We start from the raw sequence: 23,983 nt of genomic DNA, 5'->3' as shown, positions 1-23,983 counted from the left end.
GGATCACAAAAAAAGGAAATAAAAATTAAAAATTAAAATAAACATAAATTATGGATCCTGCATTCAATGCAGAAGTCCCTCTGGGTGATGGTATGGCTCTATAATTCCCAGGATGTATCATGTCCTTCTTGTCACAGAACCGACTGTAGTTTTGGATTACTCCCATATTTCTTCAGGATATTATTTCACATATTTTTTCACATATTATATCACTCTACTGCCTCTTGTAGCCGATCTAGGAACATCATCGTATCTTTACATCCTTACATGATCTTTACATCTTTGCTGGATTTGATACACTCCATATGGTTTTATAAGGTATTCGTTGTATGCTACATGGATGTTTAACCAATTCAGTGAGCCTTGTAATGATGGAATGGCTATGTGTGTTAAGCAGTGCATGGTAACTCCAAGACACCACTACCTGACTTCCACTCAGGAAGTGGAAGTGCCAAAGTCCCCCATACCTGGTGCTGTGAGTGTATCTGGGCAAGTCCACCCCCCATAACGGGATCAGTCGAGCCCAGAACTCACAGAGTCATAGTAGTCTATGTACCGTACCCTTAGAATGTATCACACCTTAGTGCCACATTACAATAAGGCTTTGAAATCGGGAGTTGTATTATTCATAGGATCAGGGAATTCCTGTCTGTAGGTTTGCTAAATAGTGTGCACCCCATAAAACGGCACAGGGACTGGGGTGCACACTATTTAGCAAACCTACAGACAGGAATTCCCTGTTGAGATCAGATAGTTGTCATCCCCCAGCACTCCTGAAGGGTATACTAAAATCACAATTAGTCAGGACAGTGAGGAACAACTCTGATCCTATGAAGGGAGCCTCCCAGTTGTTGGAAATGGGTGCAAAATTTGCTGAGAGAGGGTATAAGTCACAAGACATCAAACAGATGATGGAAGAAGTGTCACAGTATACACAAACACAACTGTTAACAAGGAAACAGAGACAAACCACAGATGAAAAGCTCATAATGGCTACCACATTTTCTCCCAGTACTAGAAAAGTGGGATCGATTCTAAGAACACATTGGCCGATTGTGGCATCTGACCCAAAGCTACGCTTTAGTAACCACCTCACACCTATGGTGGGATACAGGAGGGGCACAAACCTGCGGGACCTACTGGTCAAAACGGACCCAAGGGCAAGCTACAGATCCATGACATATACTAACATCAAGGGATCGTACAGATGTCTGGGGTGCACCACCTGTAATGGTCTTATGAACACGAAGATATTCCATCACCCACACACCAATCGACAATTCAATATTCGTCACTCTATCACCTGTACAACAACATTTGTTGTATATCTGTGGGTGTGTCCATGTTCTCGCTTTTATGTTGGCAAGACGACGGGCACCCTCAGAGAAAGAATGGCAAATCATCGTCATGCTATCCGGGCAGCTCTGAAGTCTGGAGATTCAGACCAACCTGTGGCCAGGCATTGTGCACAACATAAGCATCCGGTGGCATCAATAAGATACACACTCATCGATCATGTCCCCCCTTTGGACAGGGGTGGGGACAGGGGCAAGATACTCCTACAGCGGGAAGCACAGTGGATGTACCGATTGGGCACGGTACACCCAGGTGGACTTAATACAACTCCCGATTTCAAAGCCTTATTGTAATGTGGCACTAAGGTGTGATACATTCTAAGGGTACGGTACCTAGACTACTATGACTGAGTTCTGGGCTCGACTAATCCCGTTATGGGGGGTGGACTTGCCCAGATACACTCACAGCACCAGGTATGGGGGACTTTGGCACTTCCAGTTCCTGAGTGGAAGTCAGGTAGTGGTGCCTTGGAGTTACCATGCACTGCTTAACACACATAGCCATTCCATCATTACAAGGCTCACTGAATTGGTTAAACATCCATGTAGCATACAACGAATACCTTATAAAACCATATGGAGTGTATCAAATCCAGCAAAAATGTAAAGATCATGTAAGGATGTAAAGATACGATGATGTTCCTAGAACGGCTACAAGAGGCAGTAGAGTGATATAATATGTGAAAAAATATGTGAAATAATATCCTGAAGAAATATGGGAGTAATCCAAAACTACAGTCGGTTCTGTGACAAGAAGGACATGATACATCCTGGGAATTATAGAGCCATACCATCACCCAGAGGGACTCCTGCATTGAATGCAGGAACCATAATTTATGTTTATTTTAATTTTTAATTTTTATTTCCTTTTTTTGTGATCCTTATTGAAGCAGCAATATTCAATAAGGGGTTAAGTGTGGAATGTGTGGTAACATTGTTTTTAGCAAAAACTAAGGTTCATGGAGTGAATGACCTAGTCATAGCTAGCCAGTCAACTATAACTGGGGGGATTCCATTATTGGGTTGCCTATTGAAATAACTAGGAGCTTACAAAGCGTAGGGTTCTTACATATAATTTAAAATTATGTGATTAGGGATCTCCGACCCTTAATATACCCAACATACATTATCACCCTGGAAAGTGTGTATACATTGCAATCCTGAGGAATATGTCCGCATTATTTAGGCGTAATCTAGCAATCTTTAAAGGTATTCCTTACCCAAAAGAAGTAGGGATGACATTTTAATGCAGCAGTGTATAACTTTAAATTTTCAGCTTAAATCCAAAACTACACGCTACTAAAGTAAGCAATGTATTTTATTATTTTTTGTTTTTCTTAAACACATATGTGTATGATTAAATATTGCACTGTTCTAAGTTCATAGGTTACTACACGAATTTAGTGTGCACAGTTTTTTAAAAAGTCTTTTCAGTCTGCGAGTGGGGCACGATTAGTGTATATAGGTTGCCATGGCAACGCGCAACCCGTTGTGGAATAACACTTATTTGCGGCACAGGCTCTGTTTTTTCAGATTAATAGTATCTGCACTCACACATGTTGTTATTATGAAGCACCCTGTGGACACGCTTTGACATTTTTGATTCACTTCACACAATTCATTGTATTAATATCGTCAATATTGTTAGTAATATTTGACTTCCGGAAGTGATGTTGCACACCACTTCTGGTTCTTATCGCCGGTGGAACGCAGTATGCGTTCCAACATCGGCAGTTTGGCGCCAAGGGAAAGGGGAATGGTTTTGAATGTTAATTGTAAGTATGACACTATTTATTTTGTGTTTTGTGTTTAATTTACTATGCTGATGAAGGAGGCAAGTCCTCCGAAAACGTTACATCAATAAAGTAACTTTTGCTGTGAAAGACCTGAGAGTGCACTTCCTTTTGGCGGCTATATATATATATATATATATATATATATACACACACACATGTAAAGGGTAATTCAGGGATTCCTGACAGATATCAATGTTAAAATGTAACTTATGAAAATTTTGAAGAAAAAAAATGGTTTGGAAATAGCAAAGTGCTACTATAACTTGCAAAAAAAGCAAAGAACATGTAAACATTGAGTATTTCTAAACTCAGGACAAAATGTAGAAACTATTTAGCATGGGTGTTTTTTGGTGGTTGTAGATGTGTAACAGATTTTAGGGAACAAAGTAAGAAAAAGTGTTTTTTTTAAAGTAAATTTTTATATTTATATTTTTATATTTTATAATTTTTTTTAAGTAAATTATATATGATATGATGAATATAATGGTATCTATTAGAAAGTCCATTTAATGGCGAGGAAAGCAGTATATAATATGTGTGGGTACAGTAAATGAGTAAGAGGAAAATTACAGCTAAACACAAACGCAGTAGAAATGTAAAAATAGCCCTGGGCCCCAAACCGTCAGAAAATTGAAAAGTGTTGTGGTCCTTAAGGGGTTAAGCAACTTTCTTATTCACTCTTATTATCAATTTTTCTTCGTTCTCTTGCTATATTTATTTAAAAAGCAGGAATATAAAGATTAGGAGCCGGACCATGTTTTATTCAGAAACTGGGTTACGCTTGCTTATTTATGGATAAATGTAGCCACCAATAAACAACCGCTACCCAGGGTGCTGAACCTAACATAGGCTTGCTCCTAAGCTTTACATTCCCCTTTTTAAATAAAGATAGCAAGAGAACAAAGAACATTTGATAATAGGAGTAAATTAGAAAGTTGCTTAACCCCTTAAGGACCACAGAACTTTTCAATTTTCTGACGGTTTGGGGCCAGGGCTATTTTTACATTTCTGCTGTGTTTGTGTTTAGCTGTAATTTTCCTCTTACTCATTTAGGGGCACTTTCATTCATCAAACTTTAAATTACACTGCTTTTGTTAAAATACTTACCTTTTCTTTCTACAAGCCACTCCAGCCCGTCGCAAGCCTCTTCTAACGTCAGGAATGATGATTCCCACATCCTCCAATCACAGCTCCCCCCCCCGGGGATATCATTGCCTTGCGATGGGCATAGGAAGCGTTGGAGCGGCTTGCAGAAAGAAAAGGTAAGTATTTTTTTTTTTTTTAAAAACTGTGAAATTTAAATTTTGATGAATAAAAGTGTCCATGTTTTTAATAGGATTATTAAAAACCGGACACTAATTCTTCAAAATTTACATTCACTTTGAAATTGCATGCTCTATTTGAATCGTATAAAAAAATCGGTTTAGTGTCCCTTTAACTTATTCTATGAACATAATTTTGTAACAGAAACTGCTGTTTGAGTATTTTCCACTATTTATGATACATATATTCATATATTATGTAGAAATACAGCTTAAATAAAAAAGAAAGTCTGTAGAAAATGACAAATTTACAAATGACATTTTAGTATTCAGTAACAGATGTGATCCCTCAGGATTAAAAAATAAATAAATAAAAACTGCTTCATGCTGCCTCCTCATATTTCTCTCAAATATTGAAAATATATTTTTTTGCAATGTGATCCTTTGAAGCATAATGAGTTACATCAATGTCATATTCAGTACCAAGATATCTACTGAGAAAATATTATCATAATCTGGTATCAAAAATATTTACCAGCAAAAAGTGTAATTTAGAAATAATATTGGACACATTGGGGCCTATTTATGAAATGTCTGTCCGACATGATCAGCAGATCATGTCCGACAGACATAGCTGAATGCGGAGAGCAATACACTCTCCGCATTCAGCATTGCACCAGCAGCTCTTGTGAACTGCTGCTGCAACGCGGCCCCTTGCAGATTCGCAGCCAATCGGATGCTAGCAGGGGGTGTCAATCAACCCAATCGTATTCGATTGGGTAGATTTCACACAATCTCTGTCCGCCTCCTCAGAGCAGGAGGATGAGGTTATTTAGCAGCGGTCTTTAGACCGCTGCTTCATAACTGGTGTTTCTGGCGAGTCTGAAGGCTCGCCAGAAACACGGCCCTTCAAGCTCCATACAGAGCTTGATAAATGGGCCCCATTATCCAGTGTACAGCACTAACAGCAATATTCATAGACATATTAAAAATCTCCAAATCTTACACTATGAGTGTAATTGGCAATTGTATTTGGTAACATTTAAAACAAAAGTTTCAGCATTAAATTATAAAAAGTGCAATTGGAGTTACAAGGCATACTAGGCATGGCTTGGACTCAGGAGATATATTGTGTATAAGCCTAGTCCATCATCAATATCACCATTTTACCTCCTTCTACATTGTGAAGTATGGTCAGCAAATACTAGTGCCGAATGTGTGACAACATATGAACAAAAATGTTGCAGCAAAAACTCAATTGCTGGAAACACTTTCGTCTTCCTCAGAAAGCTGGTAAGATGTTTCTGAGATATAACTCATTTCTTAAAATGATAGCAATATGATGTTTAAGAACGCAGGTGACGGGGAAGGCTGGAATCAAGATCAAGATTGCTGGTGAAAATATTCAAAAAGGCTGAAATCAATGATTGCCAAGAGAAGTTTTAAAATACATCTCAGTGGGTGGTGATGTTGTTCCGAAACTGGTGATATTTTCAAAGCAGCATTGCCACCTTCATTGAAGATGTAATGTAAATTATCACTTTTACACATGTTGTACTGTACATTGTCTAATTTGAGCATTCGGCACACAATCAAATAAAAAATAGTAACCCACAAAAATTAAATTAATAAAAAAAGAACGTATTAATGAAAAGCTTTAATGCATTTGTTTATTCCTTATTCTTTTAATGTAAAAAGACCAACCCAATAAAACCGCTACACAGTCCTACACTATTAACCTCCAAAGCACCATAACCCACAACACAACCTAACCCCACTACACTATTAACCTCTACATCGTCATAATCCCCAATGCAACCTAACCTCACTATACTATTAACCCCTAAAAAGCTATATTCCCCAACACAACCTAAAATAACCTAACCCCACTACACTATTAACCCCTAAACCTAAACTCCCCAACAATAAACCACAACAATGAAAACAAGCATTAAAGCAAAATACAACAAAACAATATAAATAACCATTAAAGCAAAAGACAACAACAAGAACAACAAAGTAAACAACCATTAAAGCAAAAGGCAACAAAAACAACAAGTACATAACCAAGATAAACCACAACTATGTAAATAAACAGTAAAATAAAACATCAGCAAACATTGACAAATATTTATTACTCACCATTTAAAGTCAGCTGTAATCCAAAGGATTAAAGCCATTAAAAAAGTCAAAGTGGAAAAACACCCCAAGGGCTCCTCTTCTTTCTGCATCAGATGTAATCCACAGGGAAAAGAGCCATAAAAAAGTCTTAAAAAATCCAAATGGAAAAAAAATCGAAGGGGTCATTTTCTTTCTTTGTCAGATATAATCCACAAAGCATCAGCAGCTCCTTTGGTTCTTGGCAATGGCTCCTCCTTGGCTCCTCTTCTTCTCCCATCTGTTGCTCATTTTTCCCTGTCAGTTTGCCCCTTTCTAAAATCAGCCAATAGAAATAAAGTAAATTCTTTTGGCTGATTTTAAAAATCAATCAGAATATGTTTTTTTTCCGATTTGGCTGCTATAAAAAAATCCTTCTATTTGCTGATTTAAATTTGATTTAAAAATCAGTGAATAGAACGGCCAGGACAACCGATAAAAGGGGCAAACATGCCGGGACAGCATGAAGAACGGATGGGAGAAAAAGAGGTGCCGACGCTGCCAAGGAGGAGCCACCACCGAGGAGTAGGAGACACCACCGTCAAGATGACCAAAGGAGCCACCACCGCTTTGTGGGTTAAATCTGATGAAGAAAGAAAAGGACCACATGGATTTGTTTTTTCCGCTTGGATATTATTTATGTCTCTTTTTTTTCCCCTTTGGATTACATCTGATGAAGAGCCCTCGGATTTATTTATTTTTTACACTTTTTTATGGATTTTTCCCATGTGTATTACATCTGCAGACATCCCAACTCTCCCTGAAGTTCAGGGAGTCTCACTGATTGTAATAGTGGCTCCCTGATGCCAGCAAATGGAATGCAATCTCCCTGAAACTCCAAGTATCATGATCCAATGTGGCCCAAATACGGAAAAGTGCTGGAATGCCTTTAGTTGCTGGGACATTATAGAACCCTCAAAGCATGCATCAGTAACCAAAAAGCCCCCCCCCCCCCCCCCTGATTTTAATAAAATAAAACACAAATACTACCTTATTTACTGCACGTAATTAAACTTCGTATTCTAAAATATTTAAGCATTCAACAAGTGAACAATCAATGAAAAATAGGTTTGTTGTATGTGGTTGTGCAATAAAGTTACTTAGTAGCGGGTGAAGCCACCTCCCTGAAATTAGTTTTTGCAGGTTGGGATGTCTGCATCTGATAAATAAAAAAAAGAGGACACATTGGATTTTTTTTACACTTGGATTTTTTTGATTGCTTTCTATTGTTTTTGTCGCCTGTAAATTACATATGATGAAGAAAGGAGATATCTAATGTCTGTTTACTTTGTTGCTCTTGTTGTCTTTTGTTTCAATGGGTGTTTAATTTTTTGTTCTTGTTGTTTTCCTTTGGTTTGTTTGTTTACTTTATTGTTCTTGTCTTTAGTTTTAATGTTTGTTTACTTTATTGTGGCTTATTGTTGTGCAGTTTTGTTTTTTTGTGATGTGTTTGTTTTGTTTACTGTTGTGGCTTATGTTGATTGGTTAATAGTGTAGTAGTGTTAGGGAATATTTTGCTTTAGGAAATTAAAATTGTAGTGGGGTTATGTTGCATTGGGAGATATGATGCTTTAAGGGTTAATAGTGTAGAGGTGTTAGGTTTCGTTGGGGGGTTATGACATTTTAGGGGTTAATTGTGAAGGTAGGACAAGCAACACACATCTTTAGGAGCTGTAGAGCTGTGGATATATTATACATGTATATACAATGATTTATTTACGTGTATTTTATTGTATAATACTATAATTTGTATCTTAAAGAGACATAAAACACAAAATTATTCTCACATGATTTGCATACGGCATGCATTTTAAGCAACTTTCCATGTTACTTTTATTATCTAATTTGCTTAATTCTCGTGTTATTCTTTGCTTGAAAAGCCTAGGTAGGCTCAAGAGCTGGAAAACACTAGTTGCTCATTATTAACTGCATATATCTGGTTCATTTCATTGGCTCACTCAATGTGCTCAGCTATTTGTCAGTAGTGCCTTGCTGCTCTTTCAAAAAAGGATTCCTAGAGGATGAAGCAAATTTGGTAACAGAAGTAAATTGGAAAGTTGGTTAAAATTGTGTACTCTATCGGCTAGATTTAGAGTTTTGTCGGTAACGACCCGCGTAGCTAACGCTGGCCGCACCTTTTAAATAACTCTGGTATTGAGAGTTCACAGAATGGCTGCGTTAGGCTCCAAAAAGGGAGCGTACAGGCATATTTAACGCCACTGCAACTCTCGATAACAGAGTTGCTTACGGACGCGGCCAGCCTCAAAAACGTGCTCGTGCACGATTCCCCCATAGAAAACAATGGGGCTGTTTGAGCTGAAAAAAAACCTAACACCTGCAAAAAAGACGCGTTCAGCTCCTAACGCAGCCCCATTGTTGTCTTTGGGGAAACACTTCCTACGTCTGCACCTAACACCCTAACATGTACCCCGAGTCTAAACACCCCTAACCTTACACTTATTAACCCCTTTTCTGCCGCCCCCACTATCGCTGACCCCTGCATATTATTTTTAACCCCTAATCTGCTGCTCCGTAAACCGCCACTACTTACATTATCCCTATGTACCCCTAATCTGCTGCCCCTAACACCGCCGACCCCTATACTATATTTATTAACCCCTAATCTGCCCCCCACAACGTCGCCTCCACCTGCCTACACTTATTAACCCCTAATCTGCCGAGCGGACCGCACCGCTATTATAATAAAGTTATTAACCCCTAATCCGCCTCACTAACCCTATAATAAATAGTATTAACCCCTAATCTGCCCTCCCTAACATCGCCGACACCTAACTTCAAACATTAACCCCTAATCTGCCGACTGGAGCTCACCGCTATTCTAATAAATTTATTAACCCCTAAAGCTAAGTCTAACCCTAACACCCCCCTAAATTAAATATAATTTAAATCTAACGAAATAAATTAACTCTTATTAAATAAATTATTCCTATTTAAAGCTAAATACTTACCTGTAAAATAAATCCTAATATAGCTACAATATAAATTATATTTATATTATAGCTATTTTAGAATTTATATTTATTTTACAGGTAACTTTGTATTTATTTTAACCAGGTACAATAGCTAAAATAGTTAAAATAATTACAAAATTACCTGTAAAATAAATCCTAACCTAAGTTACAATTAAACCTAACACTACACTATCAATAAATTAATTAAATACAATATCTACAAATAAATACAATGAAATAAACTAACTAAAGTACAAAAAATGAAAAAGAACTGTTACAAAAAATAAAAAAATATTTACAAACATCAGAAAAATATTACAACAATTTTAAACTAATTACACCTACTCTAAGCCCCCTAATAAAATAACAAAGCCCCCCAAAATAAAAAAAATGCCCTACCCTATTCTAAATTACTAAAGTTCAAAGCTCTTTTACCTTACCAGCCCTGAACAGGGCCCTTTGCGGGGCATGCCCCAAAGAATTCAGCTCTTTTGCCTGTAAAAAACCCCACATACAATACCCCCCCCCCAACATTACAACCCACCACCCACATACCCCTAATCTAACCCAAACCCTGATTAAATAAACCTAACACTAAGCCCCTGAAGATCTTCCTACCTTATCTTCACCATACCAGGTTCACCGATCGATCCAGAAAAGCTCCTCCGATGTCCTGATCCAAGCCCAAGCGGGGGGCTGAAGATGTCCATGATCCGGATGAAGTCATCATCCAAGCGGGAGCTGAAGAGGTCCATGATCCGGCTGAAGTCATCATCCAAGCGGGAGCTGAAGAGGTCCATGATCCGGCTGAAGTCTTCTATCAACGGCATCTTCAATCTTCTTTCTTCCGGATCCATCTTGCAGACCTTCGACGCGGAACATCCTGCTGGCCCGACGGACTACAGACGAATGAAGGCTCCTTTAAGGGACGTCATCCAAGATGGCGTCCCTCGAATTCCGATTGGCTGATAGGATTCTATCAGCCAATCAGAATTAAGGTAGGAAAATTCTAATTGACTGATGGAATCAGCCAATCAGAATCAAGTTCAATCCGATTGGCTGATCCGATCAGCCAATCAGATTGAGCTCGCATTCTATTGGCTGTTCCGATCAGCCAATAGAATGCGTAATTTTGTAATTATTTTAACTATTTTAGCTATTGTACCTGGTTAAAATAAATACAAAGTTACCTGTAAAATAAATATAAATCCTAAAATAGCTATAATATAAATATAATTTATATTGTAGCTATATTAGGATTTATTTTACAGGTAAGTATTTAGCTTTAAATAGGAATAATTTATTTAATAAGAGTTAATTTATTTCGTTAGATTTAAATTATATTTAACTTAGGGGGGTGTTAGTGTTAGGGTTAGACTTAGCTTTAGGGGTTAATAAATTTATTAGAATAGCGGTGAGCTCCAGTCGGCAGATTAGGGGTTAATGTTTGAAGTTAGGTGTCGGCGATGTTAGGGAGGGCAGATTAGGGGTTAATACTATTTATTATAGGGTTGGTGAGGCGGATTAGGGGTTAATAACTTTATTATAATAGCGGTGCGGTCCACTCGGCAGATAAGGGGTTAATAAGTGTAGGCGACGTTGTGGGGGGCAGATTTGGGGTTAATAAATATAATATAGGGGTCGGCGGTGTTAGGGGCAGCAGATTAGGGGTACATAAGGATAACGTAAGTAGCGGCGCTTTGCGGTCGGCAGATTAGGGGTTAATTATTGTAGGTAGCTGGCGGCGACGTTGTGGGGGGCAGGTTAGGGGTACATAAGGATAACGTAGGTGGCGGTCGGCAGATTAGGGGTTAAAAAAATGTAATCGAGTGGCGGCGATGTGGGGGGACCTCGGTTTAGGGGTACATAGGTAGTTTATGGGTGTTAGTGTACTGTAGAGCACAGTAGTTAAGAGCTTTATAAACCGGCGTTAGCCCAGAAAGCTCTTAACTACTGACTTTTTTCTGCGGCTGGAGTTTTGTCGTTCGATTTCTAATGCTCACTTCAGCCACGACTCTAAATACTGGAGTTAGAAAGATCCCATTGAAAAGATAGGATACGCAATTGACGTAAGGGGATCTGCGGTATGGAAAAGTCGCGGCTGGAAAGTGAGCGTTAGACCCTTTAATGACTGACTGTAAATACCGGCGGTAGCCTAAAACCAGCGTTAGGAGCCTCTAACGCTGGTTTTCACGGCTACCGCCAAATTCTAAATCTAGGTCTATGTAAATAATGGGAAAAAATGTTTGGGTTTCATGTCCCTTTAAGTATTGTTGTGGTTTATAAAAGGTTTTATTTATTGTGGGGTTTTTTTTTAGGAATTAGATTTCATTTTGTAATATTAATATATCAAAGAAGACAGTATCCGTGACTTTAGAGTTTTACATACCTCCATTACTTTAACTTTGCAATGTTAAAAACAAGACGGTTATTTAAAACTATAAAGTCGTGGATACTCTCTTCTTTGATATATTAATATTACAAAAATAAATCTTATTCCTAAAAAACAAAACTAAACTCGCAAAAAAAAACAAAAAAAACCTTTTTTCAAATACGACAGTATGAGTGGCACGCTAACGGTAGTGCGTGCATTATAAAAATATTGTGGACTCTTTCATTTATGCGCATATTACAAGTTAAAAGTAAACAAGTTCACTCAAATGTAATCTAATTTATCACATGTTGTCTAAGCATGAATTTGCGTATAAGGTTAGGGTTAAAATAAAAGTTGCACCAAACACAACATAAATACATTAAAATAAAGTGTTACACTCATATATACACTATCTAATAATTAATAGTTATATAAATTTTAATAAAAAGTTTTCAAAGGTATATAACCATGTATTTGACTGCAAAGGGCAATAATAACTTAAATTATGCTTACCTGATAATTTTCTTTTCTTCAGATGGAAAGAGTCCACATCAGCATTCTGAAATAAGAACCTGGCCACCAGGAGCAGGCAAAGACACCCCAGCCAAAGGCTTAAATACTCCTCTTCCACTTCCCTCATTCCCCAGTCATCCTGCCCAGGAACAAGGAACAGTGGAAGAAATACCAGGGTGAAAAGGTGCCAGCAGAATAAAAAATAGGATGCCCCACAGAACAAATATGGGTGGGAAGCTGTGGACACTTTCCATCTGAAGAAAAGAAAATTATCAAGTAAGCATGATTTAAGTTTTTCTTCATAAAGGGAAAGAGTCCACAGCTGCATTCATTACTTTTGGGAAAACAATACCCAAGCTATAGAGGACACTGAATGCAAAAATGGGAGGGTACAATAGGCGGCCTATTCTGAGGGCACCAGGCCTGAAAAAAACACAACCCAACCAAATCCCACTTTGTCAGAGCCGGCAAAAAAAACTTGAAGGAAAAGGCCCCAAGGACACTGACCCGCAGATAGTCCAAAGGCCTAAGTAGAGACCGCAAAGCAGACTCACTGAGCCAACACTCCTCCAGGAGAACCGTTGCCCAGCAGTCGGTCCCCACACAACCCTTACTAGTACAGTACCAAAATCCCCAGAAGGGAGAGGACAAGGGTGAACCAAAGGGATACCCAAAAGGTACAGCAAAATCCAATAAAGGAAAAGCCCTCCTCAAAAGAAGGCCAAGTCCACAGAGACCCGAATGGATCCCAAGAACAAGGGGAGATGACGCCCAACCCACAAGGAGCAACCGGCATCACCAAGGAGAAGAAACATCTCCCAAATATCGTGCAACAGCACTGAAAAGACAGTTGAAGACAAAGTCCTCAAAACGTCAGAACTCAGAGACTAAGCAAACAGAAAATTTACAAGTAGCCGACTCAGAAGATAAACATCTGAGTCCAGTAACACGCTGTAATCCATAGGAAGATACAGAGAAAACACTCTCCATAAAGAAAAAGCGGCCAAACAAACTAGCAGATTGCCCAACTTCCAAGGCAGAGGACACACTCCAGGCAATCCAGGCCGCCAGACCTACTCACAGATCTCAAAGGGGAAGAGGCACAGAACCTCTAAAAAAAAGGTCCACTGGCACCCCCAAGACATGAGGATAAACAACAGATCTCAGATCCTACACCTAGTCGGACCAGCCCAAACAACAGCAGATCTGAAAGCAAGGAAACAGAAAGGAACCCCAAGACTGGCCCCAAAAGGGTGGAAGAATGGACACAGCCACTTCAACCTAAAAACAATCGAGCAGGATTTAGACCTAAAGAGATCTAGCAAGCCACCTGACTAAGTCTCAACAGCTCCCCAGATGGAAAGAAACAACTCAAAGAGCAGCCCAATCCCCAAACCAGATAAAACATCTGTTCCAACCTCACGAACACTGGAGAGGCCCCTAAAAAAGGAACCACGCCTCCGTAAGGAATTCATAGGAAGAACCGAGAGGACACAAGGCCACGTCACTGACGAACATGGAAAGAACCCCTTAAAACATCATTGCGCTAGCACACAAACCAGGTGCAAAAGTGACAGGTGAGCAACTGCAAACCTTCCATTTGCTAGGTAGGAAAGCCCACCATCAGGTCACATTAGTTGGCTTTCTCAAGGGAACCATATGGTCCGGCACAAGAAAAAATGTGGCCAAGTTGTAAAACAGAACAGTTAGAACAAGGACTAAGCCCAAGAACCCTGGAAACTGGAACCCCCTGGCCAGTCCTAGGATCATAACGTCCGGTAACATCTCACAGCAGGATCTCCACTAAGAGAAAACACCAAGTAAAACCCTCGACATTCGGAAGATCAAGACAAGAAGCCCAGGCCCCACAAATGTTTAGGTTAAACAATCTTCCAGCAACATAAAACCATCGTCTGATATAAAAAAACAGACCTCCCGGAATTCCGGTGGGTGGACTGAGGGATAGCAGCAGAAGCTTGGAGCTCCGTGTTTGCTTAAACTATCGAAGTTACAGAGATTTACTCCTACTTTCTAGCCTATTCCTCATCCAACAATCTTTCCTAGGCAGAGTGAGCTGTCCGGAGTGGGGGAAACTTTTTTTGCCAATATCCTCATTTGGTACGTTGGAGCTGACCATTGCTCCACCACCGAAGCCCATCACTCACTGAAGCTCCAGGGTGGCGCCATACACACTCGGTCAGACGTCCTGGCTACAGGGATAATACCCCTTAGAGGCACAAGCGCTACTGGAACAGTCTGTACTGAGCGGAGGCTGGAGACGCCATTTCGATATCGAAGCGTCACTCCGTTATTACAGCTGACATGGATCACCTTCATCGCTTAGTGACCGGTGGTGGTGAGTGCTGCTGCAAACATACCCCTCTGACTTTTCATCCACGACTGAGGCTGTTGGATCGACTTGCCCAGATTTTGACCGGAATGAGAGGAGTGGCGCAGTCGGGATTTCCTAGCACTGACACGGTGGACGCCATCTTAACCCGCTGAGCTGTTGCTGGGCAGATCTGAGAGGAGCGGCTTTCTTGCTACATCTTGTAGTTTCAATAGAGCGGTAATGTATAGCAAGAATGCTCTAATAAGTTACTCTCACACATCCTCTCTCTGATACTCGGGTATTATATCTTTGTGGAGGTACCTGGGGGGTAAATAGAAGATCCGCTCCTGTGGCTTCAACACCTTTGAAGGCGGACATGTTTACCCCATACTGCTGACAGACCACAGTATTTTTGTTATTCATAAGGCCTGTGTACTTTGCATTTCCACAGAAAGACTCATTACAAATTAGAATTGCACAATCGTCCCCTGCTCACTGGGGTGAACTCAGAGGCCAAGAAACGATTCAAAATACAGCCACTTCACAGAGACTCTGGAGATAGTATTATTGTGGAGAACACGCATAACATACAAAAGTTCTAGATCTGCATGAGTGTACTGTTTTGACATACTGTATTCTTGTTTCTACTGAATATATAAATATATTTGACTATTGAGATGTGATACGATTTTCACTAATAGTAGGAGCTAGGTGGGTGTTATTTCTGTTCCTGTTGGATGAGGGAATTTATAGTGTGACCTCTATTGTTCTGTCCCTGTGTGTAGCCACTTTTTTCCATATATATACCTTAACACAGTGACTGGTCTGTAGATCCCACCTGAATTAGACCATACAAGATTAAGCAGTGTACTGAAGCTGGCTAGGCTTATGCTATAGAGTTACACCCCATAGATATTCCCTACCTGGTTTGCTCGCCCACTCCAGCTGTAATAGACCAGATTTTCCCCTTCTTTTTATGGGTATATGGATAAATATTTAACTAGTACCCCTATGGTGAGCCGTAGTAAAACAGGTGATCGCAGGAATAAATCTGGAAATGAACAACCTAACCAAAGCCCTAATGTTGAGGTTTTTTCAGAGGGCGCCGCAATTGACACACACCCCCCATTGTAAAACAAATTTCTATGCTATTTATGCCTAAAATAGATAACTTGCAGAGAGGGGTGGACACACTTACTGATGATGTTAAACAATTTTCTACAAGAGTCACAGAGGTGGAAAATAGGATATCTGACCTAGAAGATTCTAATGTGACCAATAACAGTAAGATTGAAACCTTAGAAAGACAAGCTGTAGCCCTACAACTGAAAATCGATGATCTGGAAAACAGATTGAGGCGTAACAATGTACGCCTACTAGGTCTCCCTGAAACAATAAAACAACCAGACATCCTTCAATTTGTGGAAAATACCTTACCCTCTCATTCCCGCACAAGATTTTATCGGTGGGGTAGAAAGGGCACATAGAGTAGGTCCGGGACGCTTTGGGGCAGATATATCCCAACCTAGGCCTATTATGATTAAATTTTTACATTTCCAAACTAAAACGGCTGTCTTGTGAGCCTACAGGAAAATAGAGCATCTCACCTTTGAAAATGCCTGCTTGCTCCTCTTTCAGGATTTCTCTGTAGACCTAATGAAAAAACAGAGAATTCTCCCCAATATGCTCACAGCTCCATAGAGAGGGTAGGCAAGCCTTCCTGCTGTATCCAGCGAGGCTCAAAGTAATGACAACCAGGGGCCCTCAATTTTTTGACTCCCCTAGTGCAGCCCAGGAATATTTGGAGAAGAGGGGTGCCCCCGCCCGCAGTCCTCCACACAATCCTCCAAGAGGGGAAGAGGGTTGATAGCTTGAAAGATATAGATATATCTTACTTACAGATAGGCCCAGGTTGTTTGAGATCATCCAAAAGCTTCAATGGTTGCTGAATAAACTACATTAGATTATGTGCAGATACATAATCATGAGACGTTCAAGTTTGTTGGGATTTGGTTATGTTTGATATGTTTAACATATGTACTATGCTCTTTGTTGGGATACCGCCACTGACTGTATGGGTTTGGCTTTGTGACAAACCTGAGTCTGCACTTATTCCAGATGTTATACAGACCTATGATGGTCTTACAGTGTGGCCCGGATGTCAGGACAAACCCACACCAGTTCTAGATGTGTTTTTCAAGGTTAGGTCTGACATGACCTTTAATTCTATAGTTAGAAGCCACAAGATGTATGTATATAGGAATAGATGTGATACAAGCTGCTGTAAGACAAATGACTTAAAAGTACTCCGAGCACTGCTTATCTTAAAATATGTTGCAATGATGAGATGCTAAGTGTGCCTACTCGGCGGGTTGAACAAAACATGCTACTTGGAAGTAATTTACGGGCTTGTCAAATACTCACGTTTATGTTTACTACCTGCAGATGGCGTGGCGGGGCCCAGAGACCCTTTTGATTATTCTTGTATGGTGCAACGACAGGATCTCTATGAATCTACTCAATGTAAGCAGTACTCCCCTCCCCCCTGTTTGTTTTTTTTTTTTTTTACGCACCTTGCCTCTACATATATCTCAGACTCTCCTCCCCATTATCCCGTTCATATACATGCACAAGCACATTCTTGGTTCATGCTAACCTTCGGCCTTTAATCTTTACACTTGGAATGTAGGGGGAATTCATTCCCCTATCAAGAGAAAGACAATCCTCACACAGCTAAGGAAGAGGGGGCTGACATTGCGTTTCTCCAGGAGACACACTTGTCAGATACAGAACACGATAAATTGCTAAGAGATTGGGTGGGAAAGATTGAATTTGCCTCATACACTAAGGCTAGCAGAGGAGTTGCCATACTGTTTGGGAAAAATTAGAAGTAGAAACTAAAGAAGTGATAAAAGATAAAGAAGGCAGATACATTATAGTTCAACACAAATAGCTGGGCATTCATATACTTTCTGTAATATTTATGGCCCCAACCAAAGAGATAGAGTTTTCTGGGATTCCATGATCACTGCACTGACACCATTTTTGAACACCTATCTGATAATAGGAGGGGACTTTAATCTAGCCCCCAACCCTCAGTGTGACAGGCTTAGAGAGCATCAGGTGGAATCCAATAAACTAGCTCCCAAACCTTTGTATAAATTTGAGCTGGAGATGTTTCACAAATTAGCCTCACTCTTGGGTGTGGTAGACATTTGGCGATAGTTAAACCCAGATGGGAAGGACTATACCTGCGTCTCCCGCTCCACTCCCACTATGTCACGCATTGATTTATTCTTAATATCTAACTTTTTGATACCACAAGTCATTGACGTAAAAATAGGAGAAGTAATTGTCTCTGATCATGCTCGAGTGGCACTATTCATAGATACGGTTATACGGGTCAGTAATAGAAGAACTTTTCGCTTCCGGAGATATCTGGGGACATCACAGGAATTCCAAAGCTACCTAGTAGAGTGTTGGAATGACTTCCAGACTAATAATGCGCAGCACCTAGATGAACCTGAGCTGTTTTGGAACACAGCTAAAATGGTGCTCACTGGTAACATAATCGCCTTCATGGCTCGTAGGAAAAAGCAGGTCATGGAAAGATTACATCGATTAAGAGACGGTTTAGCGCTGGCTTCTCGTGAATATTGAGCAACGCCATCTCGATCTATGCACCAGAACTATATTTCAGCCAAAAAGGAGTACGACGCTATGCTCGCCTACTCTACATCACAAACCTTGATGCGTACCAGAGGTAAATACTATAGGTTTGGTGAAAAATCGGGTAAACTACTTGCGTCTTTAATTAATATGCGCACATCCGCCAAACACGTAGCAGCGATAAGACGCGACGGCCAAATAGTTAACAAAGCGACCCCCATTGCAGAAGCTTTTGCAGCTTACAATGCGAAACTCTACTCTAGTAATCCCCCTTCCTCTACACTGGGATAAAAAACAAAATTTCTGGGAGACCGTCCATTTACCAAGACTCTCCTCGGAGCAGTTGGAAAAATTAAATGATCCTATCTGCAGAGAAAAGATTGACAAAACAATTATGTCCATTTCCCTGGGAAAGGCGGCAGGACCTGATGGGTTACCCATCAAATTTTATCGGCTGCTTAAACTCCAAGTAACTCCGATCCTCACGGACTTGTTTCGAAATTACTTCCAAGATGGGAAGGTGCCGAATCCTACTTTCTCAGCGGCATTCATTACCCTTATCCCCAAGGCAGGTAGAGACACCCTTCTCCCAGAATCATACAGACTGATTTCGTTACTGATCTCGGATTACAAGATCCTAACTAAGCTTATGGCTGAAAGGCTGAAATATATATTGCCACATTTAATCCAGGAAGATCAGACAGGGTTTATGTACGCGAGGTCTTCAGCGGTGAATGTGCGCAGAGTTCTCCAGATAGTCCAACATTTTTTGAATAGGAGGGGGGATGGAGTGCCTGGAGGAGCATCGGAGGCCTTCCTGCTGTCCTTGGACGAAAAGAAGGCCTTTGATCGAATTGAGTGGGAACATATTTTCTCCACCATGGCTAACTTCAACTTTTCGGGATCTTTTCCCGTGGCGAGTATTTGCATAAACAAAATATTCTCACCGGAGATACACTTAAGAAGGGGGACCAGGCAGGGGTGCCCTCTCTCACCCCTTCTCTTCAACCTGGCCCTGGAGCCACTGGCAATTAAACAAATATTTCTGGGTATTGATGTGGCAGAGACCCCACAACATTTAGCACTTTATGCGGATGACATTTGGCTTTTATTTGTGCAAGATCCACATGTACACATTGCCTCTATAGTGCAAACACTCCAAGACTTTGGCGCCTTTTCAGGCTACAAGGTCAATATGCAAAAGTCCAAAATTCTTTGGTTAGCAAAAAGAGACACCAACCACTATAAATACCCGTTTACTGTAGCGAAACACTCCATCACATATCTTGGCATACAAATCTCGGCCAACCCAAATAAATTATACGCAAACAACATTACACCGGTGTGCTCTAAGCTTCAGGGCCAGATGAGGAGTTGTAGGTCTTTGCCGGTATCGCTCTCAGACAGGGTCAGCCTGCTCAAAATGGTGATATTGCAGAGACTACTATACCCCCTCCTAATGCTTCCCCTTTTGCTGACCAAAAATGAAATTAAGCAGCTAAACTCAGCAGCACGCTTCTTTCTATGGAAAGGGGGAAAGGCGCGGATAGCTACCGACAAGTTGAGTATGACTTATCTGAATGGGGGCCTGGCGCTGCCTGACTTTAAATTTTACAACTGGGCAGCCCTGATACGCCTAGTGATAGATTGGCAGGTTGGCACACATTGCTTCTGCCAACCCCAACTGGAGCAGGTGGTGTTGTGCCAACTTTCCCTAGCATACCTTCCGCACATGAAGGATATTAGGAGCATTAAGGCCTTAGGCCTCGACACTTTATACAAAGACCCCCTGAAAGCTTGGCATTTGGCACACAAGTTTCTGAAAAAGTCTTGCCATGCATCAAGGTATTTGCCCCTCAGCAACAACCCAGATTTTCCAGCTGGGCTAGATATGTGCCCTTTCGACACGTGGGAAAGGCAGTGACTATCTTCAATAAAGCCTTTAATAGGTCAAATCATTTTCCACCTTACAAAGAGAATTTGCGTTGCCAAATCACCATTTCTATGCTTATCTACAGGCGCGACATTATATTGGGGCCATGATCAGAGATAATGATGACTTCTGGGAGGGTTCGCCCTTCCGATTATCACAGTCCCTATTCACAATGGGAAGATTTTCTCTGACAGAGATTTATCAGTCTTTAATACAGAGGCGTCTCCAGCTCATACATCCTAGCTTCTTTATGGGATGGGAGAGAGAGGGACTTGGGGCACTTTCCGGGGGGGATTTGAAGGATAGCATGGAAAAGACAAGAAGGACTACACTTTCAGCAGCACTCAGGGAGTCGCAGACATGGATTACACATAGAGCATACTTGACGCCTAGGGTTTTGGCTAAGTGGGATCCTAACTGTGCTAATAAGTGCAACAAATATTCTTTTGCATGCCCAGGTTTACTACATTATATGTGGCTATGCCCTAAGGTCCAACAATTTTGGGGTAAGATCCAATACTGGATTCAGAGGAAGCTGGACATCCCTATTACTCTGGATCCTGACGCGATCCTGTTTTTGAAATGGGACCCACAATTTAAACAGTGTGACATGGTGCTGAGCCTGGTAGTGCTATTGGCCAGGAAATGTATACTTAAATTTTGGACTGACAGCTCCCCCCCCCCCTCGGTCACGTGCTTTAGAAATATGCTAAAATTGCAGATGTTCACTGAATAGCTTGATGTACGTATGGATATAGAATCCAGGTTAAGCCAATTCTTGAGGAAATGGCGTAGACTTATTTTGACTTTTGAGTTGGAAATACAGAGACAACTCTTGTGACCATTTAAAGACATAACCATATTAATGGAGGAGTCTTTGAGAGGGGAGTGGTCTTGGATATTCTCTGCTCAAGACCCACCTGATTGATCCCATCTAGAGAATGTCTGTGTAAAGACGTAATATGGGTGGGCTTTTGGACAACCCCTCATCACCCTCTGATTCTGTGGCTGCTTCCAATTCCCCCCCCCCCTCCCAAGTCCAAATCCATACCCCCCTCTCCTTTTATTTTATTTTTTTTATTTTATTTTATCCCCCTCCCCGCTGGGCCCTGCCGAGAGGAGATAGAAGGAAAGGGAATTAGGGGGAAAAAAAACACTCGCTGAATAGTGGCTTAGTTTGGTAAGGAATTTGTTTAGGTTAGTTAGGGAATGGTTTGTAGTTTATGTTATAGGGTAAAGGAGGGAAAAGAAAAAGAAAAGGAGTAAAACAAGGAATAAGGAGAGAAGTGGAAGAAAACAATTCTACCATGTCTAAGTTACATATCTGTGTTCAGTCAATTAAATGTCTAGTGAATTGTCTAATGTCCTAGATACAACGCTATGGAAAATGATCCATGTTTGGATATACTTATTGCCTTTGACGTTGTATTATTTGCATGAATGTATGATACTTTTCTCTTGATTACAATAAAAAAAGAATTTTAAATTAAAAAAACAGACCTCCCAAGGAAAAATCCAGAATAACCCGATAACAAGAGCAAGAAGCCCTTGCAGGTCCCGATCCAAAGGGAAGAGACCATCCCTTGCAGGAGCCCAACACTCCAAAGAGCCAAGGCCATAAAAGGACATTAGAGCTAACAGACGTCCAAGCAACATTAACATGATTGTGCTTGAAAAGCGCGGCTAATCCCCATTAAGAGACACAAGGCGCTGCTCATTTTTTCAACCTCAAAAAGAGGAAGGCTGAGTAGACCTCGCCGGGGATCAAACTAGCAACCATCGGTTTGCTACAGTACAGAGTAGCCACAGAGCATTAGTATGCTGAGCTAGCTGTCCAGCTAGCCACGAGCTCCATACACAAGGGGAACAGTGAGGACAAGTCAACCGAACAGAGCAACATCAAGCCTCCTGACATATATCTCTGTGCTGATTTAAAAAAGTCAGGATCTCAACTGCAGACTACTTCATTTTGGACAGGAATTCTATGTAGTATACACAATTGTTATGTGTTTTCTTATTATCTTGTTACAGGAGAGATTTAGTCTGTACAGCTTACTATAGCTTTGTGAGCTATTGTAGAAAAAGGATGTTGTAAGTCAGTTTTTACTTTGTAGTATAAAAGTTATTTACTTGCCTTTAAGCAGACTGAATGTGAATCCTGTTGTAGCCTCTGTTGTTAAATGTAGGTGGTTGCAGCAGTGAAAAGATGCAGGCTAAATATCTGCTCTGTGGTTCTCTGTAGCTCTGCAGAGTGGGTGTGTGGAGGCCAGCCAATAGGAGTGTCTGAAACGCTGACAGGCTTAGAATCAGTTCTGTGTGCTTTCTGTGTCTCTGCTGAGAGGGTGTGTGGGGATCCGCCAATCAGGGAGCTGGAAATGCTGACAGTCTTGGTTTGCAGTTGTCTCTAGCAGGATTGATAGGAAATGCAGCAGTTGCGGTGAGAGAACTTACTAGCAACAATAAAGCGTGCTTACTTGGTGGTTACAGTTTTTAAGTGTTGTTAAAGGCAGTAATTATAGGCAGAGGTAGGATAAGATACTGCAACAATAAGATGACTGGTAACCTTGCTGGGGTCTTGTGTCTGCTTAGCAGTATCCAGTATTCAGGTAATCCATAAATACTCAGAACAGCAATGCATAGGAGAAGTTGTTATAAAGTATAGATTTTGTGATACCAGTTGCTTGCTTGATGTAGTCCTCCAGGAGTATGATAGGAAACTGTCTGATATTCAGAATTAGCCAAGAGAGTTCAGTGATAGCTTGTTCTTAGGAATAATATACTACACAACCAAACAAATTAATTGGCAGGTGTGTGTGGGAGGTGCAAGCATTTATAGTAAGGAATTAAAGGGGTTTACACCAACAGAGAATGTCCTGACATGTCCCCCCATCAAAGGTGCTGCACCGCAGCAACAGGACCGGGTTTATCAGGATGAGTAAGATGAAAATGAGCAACCAAGCGGGATGCATTCAAGTTCGCCAAAGGCTCCCAGGAATCCTTGTCAGATGTGTAACCCTTCCAGCGAATGAGATACTGTAGTACCCCACGACATAGGCGAAAATCCAGAATGGAACCGATCTCGAAAATCTCTTTCTCAACCAGTATAGGTGCTTGAGGCAAGACTGTTGTCTGAAGTCTTGTTGGAGTGAAGGGTTTCAACAAGGAGACGTGGAAAGTTGGGTGAATGCGGAAGTCCACTGGTAGAGCCAAAGTCACAGCATTATCGTTGACCACTTTTGTGATCTGAATCCTATGAAGAGATGGGAGAATTTCCTGCAGGGTGTGTTTATCTTTAAATGTCGAATGGAGAGCCATACCTTATCCGCTATCGAGTGTGGGGGAGGTCTCCTCCTTTTGGAGTTGAAATATTTCTTTTGTCTGTCTTGAGCTGCTTTTATATTGTCTTTTAGAAAAGTAAAGATCTCTGTTAAACAGTTAGTGGTCTCGTCAACTTGTGGAGATGTGGTGTTTAATTGAGGAAATAAGTGGAATTTTGGGTGAAATCCATAGTTGGAATAAAAAGGGAAGCACTTGGTGGAGTTGTTTGAGGAGTTGTTGTAGGCGTGTTCTGCCATAGGTAAGTCCTGGTTCCACCCGTCTTGCTGATAAGCACAGTAACA

General features: G+C 40.8%; 1 protein-coding gene across 1 annotated transcript in view; it reads right to left on the bottom strand.

The window, feature by feature from the left end:
- The window catches only part of CERS6 (ceramide synthase 6), a 766,179-nt gene that overhangs the window by 251,762 nt on the left and 490,434 nt on the right, over positions 1-23,983 (bottom strand). The gene's annotated exons all lie outside the window — the stretch shown is intronic.

The sequence above is a fragment of the Bombina bombina genome, chromosome 1 (genome assembly GCF_027579735.1).
Source record: "Bombina bombina isolate aBomBom1 chromosome 1, aBomBom1.pri, whole genome shotgun sequence".
Lineage (NCBI taxonomy): Eukaryota > Metazoa > Chordata > Amphibia > Anura > Bombinatoridae > Bombina > Bombina bombina.
The sequence above is the reverse complement of the archived record's forward strand: the minus strand, read 5'-3'. Positions and strand labels throughout refer to the sequence as shown.